Source organism: Callorhinchus milii, unplaced genomic scaffold, assembly GCF_018977255.1.
Source record: "Callorhinchus milii isolate IMCB2004 unplaced genomic scaffold, IMCB_Cmil_1.0 Scaffold1, whole genome shotgun sequence".
Lineage (NCBI taxonomy): Eukaryota > Metazoa > Chordata > Chondrichthyes > Chimaeriformes > Callorhinchidae > Callorhinchus > Callorhinchus milii.
The window spans coordinates 855,030-865,407 of record NW_024704742.1 but is presented as its reverse complement, the minus strand read 5'-3'; the positions used below and the strand labels follow the sequence as shown (position 1 = coordinate 865,407).

Sequence of the window (10,378 nt, the reverse complement as noted above, 5' to 3'; positions counted from 1 at the left end):
ATTGCCGAAAATTGCAATTGTGTCTAGTCTATAATCACCAAATGTTCTGTGGGTGCATGTTCCCCCCCCAGACCCAATTTGTATGATAACAGAGTTTAACTTACATTTTGTTGAGTTAGGTTGACACTGAAAGGCCAACTCTTAAAAATTTTTGGGGTGGGAGCCGGGGGGTTGATAAGTCAATAATTGGAGCCTGGCATAAAATACGATTTGCAATGCCTGGATAGTTATCACATCACACCTCTCAAATGTTCATCCAAGAAATACCAACACAATTCCTTCTACTGGTCTGTTCTGTTGGTTGGGACACTGTGTTCGAGGTTACTTATTACCTCCTTCACTCACTTCACGACTGTCTGTATGTGGAACATTGCTGTGTGAAAATTGTCTGCCTCGTTTGCTGAGAAATAAAGTCACGGCACTTGACATTATGTCCTGTCAAGCACTTCGAGAAATCTTGACAATGGGATAAGACACTACGCAAATGCAAGGATTATTGTGTTTATTATTCATCGACTCAAATATGTCCTGTGTTGGTCTCATTCTGCGCACGGTACTTTCATTAATGCTCACAGTCACCTTTGTACTTGTCGACACACCTTGGCCCTATGTTTTCTTTGCCTTTGATATCTGAAGTAGAGAGCTACAAAGGTCGAATTCATTTTATCCTTCACTTCTTGGCAGGCTGGAGGAAGGTGCCAGGCTGATTCCTGTTACCTCTGCCAAATGTTACTTTAGAGAGAAAAAATTCTTCTCCAAGAAGGGAGGGGGATGTGGTGTGAGAGAGAGAGAAGGGTGGGGGGGGGAAGAGCAGCAGATACTGAGAGCAAATGAGGGGTGGGTCTTCTTTTGTGGGGAAGGAGCGGCGATGGGATGGAAATTTACATCATGAACCGGCCTTGCGACGCAAACCTTCCAGTCAACAACAGCCCTGGAAATCCCAGAGAGAGACAAAGGGAGGCAGAAAAGTGATAGAACACAAGGAAAATAAAACTGGCTGCCTCATTCGCCCACAAAACAGTCACTGCATTTACAGTACCTCCTGTTAAATTCTTTGGGACATGTCCTGATGTAAAAGGCGCCGTACGTATTATTAGAAAGTATATTGTACAAAGCGCTTGAGACGTCCGCCTAACATGAAAGGCTCCAGATCAAATGTGAGGTTTCCTATTGTAAATATAAAATTCAAATAAATCATTCAAAGAAAAACAATTGCGAGTTTACCCCCTTTCTGGAAGACTCACCACCACCACCCATCTATCTGCAGATGACCCACAAAAGAAATCCCTCCCCTTCCCTATTCATTCCAAACCTAGAGGGTCAATGTGTCTATCAGGCAGCCATCCCTCCCTGCTCTCTCTTGTCAGAAGAAAGCCTACTGGTGGATTGCAGAGAACATATTGTGCCTCAAGTACAAAAGGTGCTCGCTGCCCTGAAGAGTTTGGGGTCACTGGGGTCAGATTCGGCCTTTGAGTCAGGTTCTCACCTGGCCCGGACACATGTAATTATCTGTAGGTCTTTGTAGAGACACAGTCAGACATACAGCACGGTTTATCGCGCATGAGTGACCCATTAGTACTTTTCCTGGAAAAAAAAGTGTTGCTTTAGAAAGCTGTGGTGCTTTAAAGTGAAAGGTACCTCTGGGGGTAAGCACTCTGAAAGGTAAGACCCATGCAGTGTTTTTTTTAAATAATCCCATTTAAAGGGTTCTTTTCTGTGGAGTCCAGTATTCATCCATTAATCAGGAAACTTAGAGAGGACGTGCTGAGGTGACATAGGAACTGAAGGAGAATGCCTGCCCCTTAGCACTGGGATGTGCCTACAATTGTAATTGCTCTTATATTAATTTTTTTGCAGTGTCCGCTATGTTTGTGCAAAGTGTTCCCTTCACGAGAGCCTCCTTATCAATGACATAGTCTGCCCTTATAGGGGAAACCACTCTCGAAGAGACGTGAGGGTCACCCTGTGCTTTTTGAAGCCTCATTTCACCCTTGCGAAGATGCCCTTAGTTAATAACCAATATTCCATAAATCACCACATCTAGGCTGACACTCCAGCGTAGGGCCAGGGGAGCATTGCATTGTCTGAGGTGCTGTCCTATTGATGACACATTAAACCAAGACCCCACCCCGTGTGCCTGTCTGGCGGATGTTAAAGATCCCTTAGCAAAAGAGAAGCTAGTTTCTCCTGGTGTCTAGGTCACCAGTGTTTTTTTAGATTTATTCGTTTCAATGACTGTTTGTGGGACATTGCCGCGCAGAAATTGTGCCACTCCACTTTACAGTAAATTCTGTGAAGCGCTTTGAGACATTTCAGTGTTGAAGGCACAATATCGAATGTAAGGATTAATATATCGAGTCTGAAAAAATTGCTTAGACTCTTGTGATGAGATAGATATTCCTCTACTGTATATTGGATTATGAGTTTGAACAACAATAATAACACAGACATAGAGTGAGTCTGCACTTAAACTAAAACACGTACTGTGGTAAATTTGCAGTCTATTTATTTGATGTGAGGCTGTTCGGGCCTGGTCAACTCTAGACAAATTGGCCATTGATCGTTCACCTCGTAACTGGTAGTGGTGGGTATTTGCTGTGTGCAATCTGGCTGGTTCATTTGCCTTCAGTTACACAGTGACTGCTCTTGACAGCAACTCCTTGTGAAGCACGTTGAGATATTCCAATATCATGGAACATGGGGCAAAAAGGGTCACCTATTTTATCACAGACAAGACCTGATGGTGCAATCTGTTGCCTGACAGCAGCTAGACATTGGAAAACAAGAACAGACCATTCAGCCCGTCGAGTTTGTTCCACCAGTTTATTAAATTGCACAAATATTCGCTTTCTGAATATCGTGTTGTGCTCTGTTGAGACCAACATAATAATAATCCTTGCATTTTGATATAGCGCCTAATCACAACTTTGAAACGTCTCAAAGTGCTTCACAGAACATATCGTAAAGTGGATTGACTGTATACTTTGTGGGCGAAATGGGGCAGCCAATTGCGCCCAGCAATGTCCCACAAACAGTCGTGGATGAACCGACCAAATGTTTTTTCTCCCCGAGAGATTATTACCCTGGAAAGCAATCTGCCAATCCATTGACAACCAGTAAGGTTCTACTTACCGCCGGGTGAACAGAGGCATTCGGAGTAAGTGAGGACACTCGGCCCGGAATCGAACCCCAGGTCCTTTCGCGTGTGATGCGAGTACGTCAACCGCTGTGCTATGGGACACGGCACAGTTAGATTCTGCAATGCAAAAAGGGGGAAAAAAGGGATGGGTTTTTAGGAATGTGGGGACGGAGAATGCTGGCGACGGTCCTGGGGACTGTACACTGTACAGCACAGGCTATATTTAGGAGCCGCAGAAATGATGCTGGCTCTTTAACAAGTGTTTCTCCTTCATTCACCGGCACTGGGCTGCAGCTACAGGGTAAATAACTTCCACTGGTAATTACTCATAAAATGTTGCACTTCCTCATTCTTAAGAGCTCTAAACTGGAACCTAAAAAAGTCGGCTATTGTTCTGCATTGTGTACAAACAGCAAGTGGATGGCCTTAAATTGCAGCACTTTGAAACAAGACAGGAAATTAGAAAACCGCTAAATTTGTACAGATCTATTCAATCAGTGGGTGGGGGCGGGTGGGGGGGAGGAAGGGGAGTGGGGGGAGAGAAGGAGCTTGGCTGGAAAAAGAAAGGGGCTGGAAATTCCGCACAATGTGTGCTTGAGCTGAGGCTTCTGAGCAGACGAGACTGCGAGGAGGTGAAACCGTAGTGTACTGGTTTAGCTTTTAGTCGTGCAAAGCTTTCCCCCAAAAAAGATAAGTTTGTTAATTGGTGCAAATGACGTCCTTTGTCTTCATGGATTTCTACCCCTTTTCTCTCCCCCTTTGCAGTCCGAGTCTGCCAGTGTCTGCCTCAGAGGCACAGAGGGAGTTTATTGTGAGGTTCTCCACAGCCTCTCTCAGTGCTGCCCTGAAAACAATAATAATAATAATCCTTTGGTATGGCGCTTTTCACGCTTTTCCCAAAGCACTTCACAGGATTTACTGTCAAGTGTCAAGTGGAGTGACTGTATTTGTGGGTGACCACGGCAGCCAATATGTGCACAGTAATGTCCCCAAAACAGCCATGAAGTGAATGATCAAATTTCATTTGGGAAATTGTTGGTCAGGACACCGGGAAGAACTGCCTTCTCTTTTCAACTAGTGCCATGGGATCTTTTAACATCAGCCTAAACAGGCAGATGAGACCTCAGTTTAACATCTCATCCAAAGGACCGTGAGGTAGAGAGATATAAGCAGCAGTCAGCACCCACCCCCCGTCCCCCCACCTCTTCCCCCCCCACCACCCCCCCCACCCCACACACACACACAATCCCAGTTATGTTTGCTCTGCATCCCCATATTACCATTAAACCACTGCTTCAGCTCACTATGGTTTATTAACTGATTGCGGGAGGGAGGGAAGGTGTGTCGGGGGGGTTCGTGGTGGAGTGGGGGGGGGGGGAGGAAGTAGCTTGAGAGCCACTTTTGAGTAAAGCTGGAATTGGAAATGTGTTTCTCGATCTATAGCACCAACTTACCCGCACGCTTGGCACTGTTCGATAGCATGACAGTTCTGTGCTGACGTTTTCTTTAAAAAAAGCACAGCCCGATTTCTGACCCACACAAGGCTCCGCACACCCATTGCTCCCACCTTCATCGAGTTCCATTGGCTCCCAGGACATTAGGGTAAGATCTGTGTCCTGGTTCTCAATTTGCTCCACAGTGGATGGCCCACTCTGCCAATGCAATCTTCTTCAGTCCAACATTCCAGCCTATACCTTCTACTCTTCTGTCTGGTGTATTTCTCACTCCCTTGGTGAGGATAGCTATATCAGTGTAAGTTGCTGTGGGTGTTTTTGTTGGCTGTTCTTCACCATGAAAAGATGGGAAATCATAAGTTATTCTTCTCCCAAGTCCAACTCTAACTAAATAGAAACAGGAAAGCGTGGCCGAAAGCACGATCAAAGAGGAAAGCCTTGAGTCGAGCCTTGAAGGAAGCAAGGGAGAGGGTGAGGCAGACGGGTTTCTGGAATATAACAATAATAATCCTTGCCTTTGATAAAGCGCTTTCCACGTCTTCGAGACGTCTCAAAGCGCTTCACAGAATATACTGTAAAGTGAATTGACTGTATATTTGTGGGCGAAATGCGGCAGCCAATTGCGTACAGCAGTGTCCCACAAACAGTCGTGGATTAAAATTACCAATTTATTTTTTTCTTGAGGGATTATTATCAGGCGGGTGGAGAAAGGAAACTTGCCCAAGGTTTCGCCCTGTCCTGTCGGGAATCGAACCCAGGTCTCTCACTTGATGTCGTTCCAGAGGTTGGGAGCAGAAAGGCTAAGATGGAAGTGCTTCTTTATTGCTATCCAGTGATTCCTGTTGGAAGTGGCGTGTTCCTGCCAGGTAAGGACACCATCAGGCTCCTCTTTAATGCTCCCTCCATGCTTGAGCAGCTTGCCAATTGACTGTCTAGGCTCGCACATGAAGAACGGCTACCTTGGGCAAAGCACACAAGGCCAGCTGGCGCCGGTGGAATCGAACCCCAGCAAGAGTCAGCGCCTTCAGGAAAGGAGAGTGGAAGAAAATTGGCAAAACAAAAGTGCAGCAAAAGAATTTGTGCGTTTAAAAAAAAAGGTTGCCTTTCCCGTAATTATTTTGTGCCAGTTGTAAAATTCATTCGGCAAGCTCTCTCCCCCTGAAACCAACACGAATAGACGAATAATGATTTTTACGTGCAACGTATTGAACTTTTTATGATGTCTGCGTAGTTTGCATTTCAAGGCTTGAAATGTTCCTGCATTTAGATTCGCTTGTATGCAGATTGGCCGGCGTATGCAATACCTGTCAGTCCATTTTATTGCCCATTATACTGACTGTAAATTCCTTAAACCTGATTAACATGGCATTATCCTGCAGAATCTGGGGCACCCTATCGGTTATTATTCGAATTAGCTCTTTAAGGGCAGAGAAGCATTAAACTGCTTTGTTTGAGCTTATTATTTTGGCGCAAGAGATAAGTTGAGTCTGTCTGGAGTGGAAAGATTTCAGCGCCTTGTGTCTGATTCCCTTTAATAGCATTTGGCCACACGCTGGAGTCTGGTTTGTGCTGTTCCCCAAAGAATTCGTAAATTGGAGATCCAGGAGTAAATAGGGAAATCGACACTGATGCCAGAGACCAGGTAGGGTTCCAGAAAGTCAACCTGAGACACATCACAGTATCTGTGGGATCTACTCTTTACAAATCCTTTTGCAACTCTTGCAAATTAGACCCGTGTTCTGTTCCCATGGCTAATACTGCTGTTGGAAATCATAGGAGCTCAGCAAGTGCGGTTAAGCTGTACTGTGCCATAATGATAGGATGCAGCCCATCATTGCTCACAGAGTTATTGGTCTCCACTTGTGAGAGACACATGCTGGGCACCGACACTTCAACACAGACAGGAAAGTGCTCTCTCTTCCAGTTATCCAGAGTCACGTTGGCAGAGGGCCTGGAACAGACCAGAGAAAGGAAAGAGAACCACAACTTACATTTATGTAGCGCCCTTCACGCGACTCGCGACTCAGGAGTGCTTAACAGCAGTGTGGCTTGACAAGGCGTCAGAAATGGGGGCGGCGGGCGGGCGGGCGGGGTGGGGAAGGTGACTTGAAGCGAGAGGGACTATAATAAATGCACTTCAAAAACCTCTCGGAAAGTTGACACAGTCCAATATAGCACACCGGAGCATAGTGATTCAAAGAATTCATTATATTTCACATAAATTATTATTTATTTATTGTGCTGGGGGGGATGGGGGCATGCCTAAGTGGATTTTACAACCATATGTCAAGCATGATAAAATGTTGCTGTTGATTTAGGTGGGTCCTCAAGTTTACTGTTAAAGAGTAAAGTTCACAATCTGTCTGTGTTAGCAGGTAGTAAAGTGGGAGGAGGTCTTGAGATGTCGTAATAGGTTGCAATAGTGAACTGACCTGCAGCCTGTAGCTGTGTGAGACGGAGAGCGGAACAAGGCAAAGGAGAGAAGGATTTAAAAAAAAGGGGAGAAAGGGACTGAGAAACAAGGAAAGAAGTGTAAGGGATAAGAAAAGTGAAACAGTAACCTGAAGAGAAAACTACCCGAAATAAAGTAGAAAGTCATAATAATCATTGCATTTGCTATTGCACCTGTAACACCAAAACACCTCACAGCGCTTCGCGAGCAATTCACTCGTCAAGTGTAGTGACTGTGTATTTTGTAGGCAAACACACCAGCCAGTTGGCACACTAATAGCCTTGAGGTGAATGATCAAGGAGGATTGTTGGTCGGGACAGCGAGAGAAACTCCATTCTCTTCTCGAATTGTACCACTGGTTCTTTAACGACCACATGAATAGGCAGACAAGGGCCTTGGTTTAACATCTTATCTGAAGAATGATACAACAGCAGCAGCAACTTGCACTTAAGTAAAACCTTTCACATAGAATAACGTCTCGGGTATTCTGAAAGGATGAGACCAAAAAGAAGGAGCGGGGTTTAATTTTCAGTATTTCTTAACCAGATTCCAACCTGCGAGAATTCCCACTAAATTCCTCTCCAGGGTAGACCACATTGGACTAGAGTTCCCATTGGTCAGCATTGATGGGCTTCCAGTTACCGGGAGTCTCGCTATACACTAGCTCAAGACACTTTACGATTGTCCTTGAGATTTTTCTTTATTGCTCACCTGGACAGCAGGTCAAACTGGGAATGTTAAAACATAACATCCCAGCAGTGTATTTGTAACCAACGCTCCACAATTTGCCGAGCAGCCAGCTGAACAAGGTCGATCAGCAGCATCCACCGACTGACCACGACAACTTGCACCCTCCGCGCAAAGCAGTCTTGGCGTGCGTAAGGGCAGCGTGGATTCCCTCTTAGCTGGAAAGAGAAGGGAGGTGACCAAAGCCACAAGAGGAAAGTCTTCAGATGCGATTTGAAGACTGGCAAAGTGGGGGCAAGACAGAGAGATGGAGGCAGGGAGTGCCAAAGGTACGAACAAAGCATGCTGCAACAAATTCCTGGATTTGTGCATTTCTACAAGCTATAGTACGATTGCAATATAACATCAGTTTATCAAGGATATTGCTTATAAATACTAAAAGATGCACTTAGGTCTTGAATGGCAGAAGGTTGCCCTCGGGAATTCTATAAGCAGCTGCAGTGGGGGGAAAAAAATGGCGTATTTCCTGTATAGGAGCATAATTTGTAAAAAAAAGGACTTTTTTTTTAGATTTAAGTCAAAATATTGACAGACGCTCCATGACAGACAGCAAACTTGGCACTCAATAACCTTAGTAACAGGTGGCACCCAATCAGCTCCAGGAGGGCAAGCAGGTCACCTGCGGTGACGCAGCACTTTCTACGCTTATTATCAAAAATATGCAAGGATTATAACAATCATCAAAAAAAAATCAGCTTTAAATAAATGAAAACATCGCTCATCAAGTGCACAAGAACAATAAATGCCTTTCGATTACAAGATCCTCACCTTCGTTTTCAAATCCTTTGATGCTCTGGTACCTCTCTACCTCTCCAACCTGCTTACTCTCTCCCCAATCCACCACCGCTCGACAGGCTCCGGCCTCCTGCTTGTCCCTCGTGCCCTCTGCTCCACCATCGGTGGCCGGCCTTGCGCCCACTATGCCCCCAAACACTGGAACAGTGGGAGTTTTGTCTGGTTTCGCCTGGTGTCCTGGCTAACAATCCCCCTAATAAAACTGGTCGTTCACTTCATGGCTGTTTGTTGGACATCACTGTGTGCAAATTGGCATTTTCATTCGCCCAAAAATGACATAGTCTCACCACTGCCAGTTTATCCTGTGAACTGCTTTCAGACATCCTCCTGATGTGAAAGGGGCTAAGACAAATGTAAGAATTATTATTATTATACCCCACAGCCAACTCAGTGATGTGCTACCACTCTTTCAAACGCTCCTACACACTACCCCATGTGAACAACAAATTTCCTTTGTAGAGCGCCTTTCATGTCGGGAGGATATCCCAAGGTGCTGGACATTGAAGGATTTGAGGTTAGGATCAGGAGGGTAGAGGACAGAGATTGGAGGCAGGAGGGTAAGCGAAGACATGATCGAAGAGGAGGGTTTTCAGAAGGGCCTTGAAGGAGGCAAGGGAGGGGGTGCGTGATGTGAAGGGACCGTGGGATGAAGCTCCTAAGGGTGGGGGCAGAGAGGCTGAAGGACCAACTGGCGAAGGTGGAGCGGGCCAGGCCGGGTACGTTCAGCAGGCCAGAGCCTGCTGAGCGGAGGGAGCGGACAGGTTAGTAAGGGGTAATAAGCAGGTCACAGCGGAAAGGAAGGGAGGGAGGGAGGGAGGAGCAAGGCTATGGAGGGCTTTGAAAGCGAGGATGATGATCTCGATCTCTACCCTCTCTCTGGGAGCCGGGAAGCCAGGCGAGGGTGGGGGTGATAGGATCGTGGAGCTTGGTGCGGGAGAAGACACGGCATTATATAAAAGCAAGTTGCTATTTTAAAATCGCGCAGCATTAAAAACCCAGAGCAAAAAGAATGGGTTTCTTGCCTCAGCTCAACACACAGACTCTTTCCTGGAACAATGGTCGTGCATACCCAGAAGGGTGACGTGTGTGGGGAACGCTGCTGTGCGCAATTGGCTGCTGCGTTTCGCCCACAAAAGATACACTCTACAGCATATCCTGTGAAGCGCTTCGAGACGTCTCGAAGAAGTGATGAGGCGCTGTATCAAATGCAAGGATCATTATTATTATTATTTTTCATTACCTCCAAGGTCACGGCTCATTGAGCGTCACACCATTGAGAAGCACGGGGGTCGGTCACAACTGTACCTCCAGCGATTCTGGAGGACACCCCTTTTTCAAACACTACGCGTAAAAAGAAGCTTTAAAGTGCAGTTTCAGACACCGTCACGGAAGAGACCTTCAGCCCTCTAATGTCAACGATACAAAACTAAATTAAAAGCATAGGACAGGCACCTTCAAATGTATCGGTTAACATTTACTGCAGTGTAATTATTTCCCCCCAAAGGTATATTTTTAATCCTTTGGAAATTGAATTCAGTCTTACTTTGCGAGCCAATGAGCATGTCTTCTATCACATGTCATCTGAAACTGCTTTACAGTGAAATACTGAGTACCGGGAGTATAAATCTCGCTGTGGCAGGGCCAGAGTTGCTTCCTTTAAGAGCTGTAAGCACAGCACAAGGGGCTCTCAAAGTCTTCACCTTTCTTCCTTGTTTGAAATAGCACAAATTGCACACACGCCCTGCTGCACTGGGGTCACGGCAGAAGGTTTTGGCAGAGAATAAATTCTGA

At 45.8% G+C, this 10,378-nt stretch overlaps 1 long non-coding RNA gene across 1 annotated transcript; it reads left to right on the top strand.

The window, feature by feature from the left end:
- Positions 1-5,425: 5,425 nt before the first annotated feature.
- Positions 5,426-10,050, top strand: LOC103184506. The gene is made up of 3 exons (XR_488527.2): positions 5,426-5,459; positions 6,132-6,235; positions 9,835-10,050. It is a non-coding gene; the product is annotated as an uncharacterized LOC103184506 (long non-coding RNA).
- The last annotated feature ends 328 nt before the right edge of the window (positions 10,051-10,378 follow it).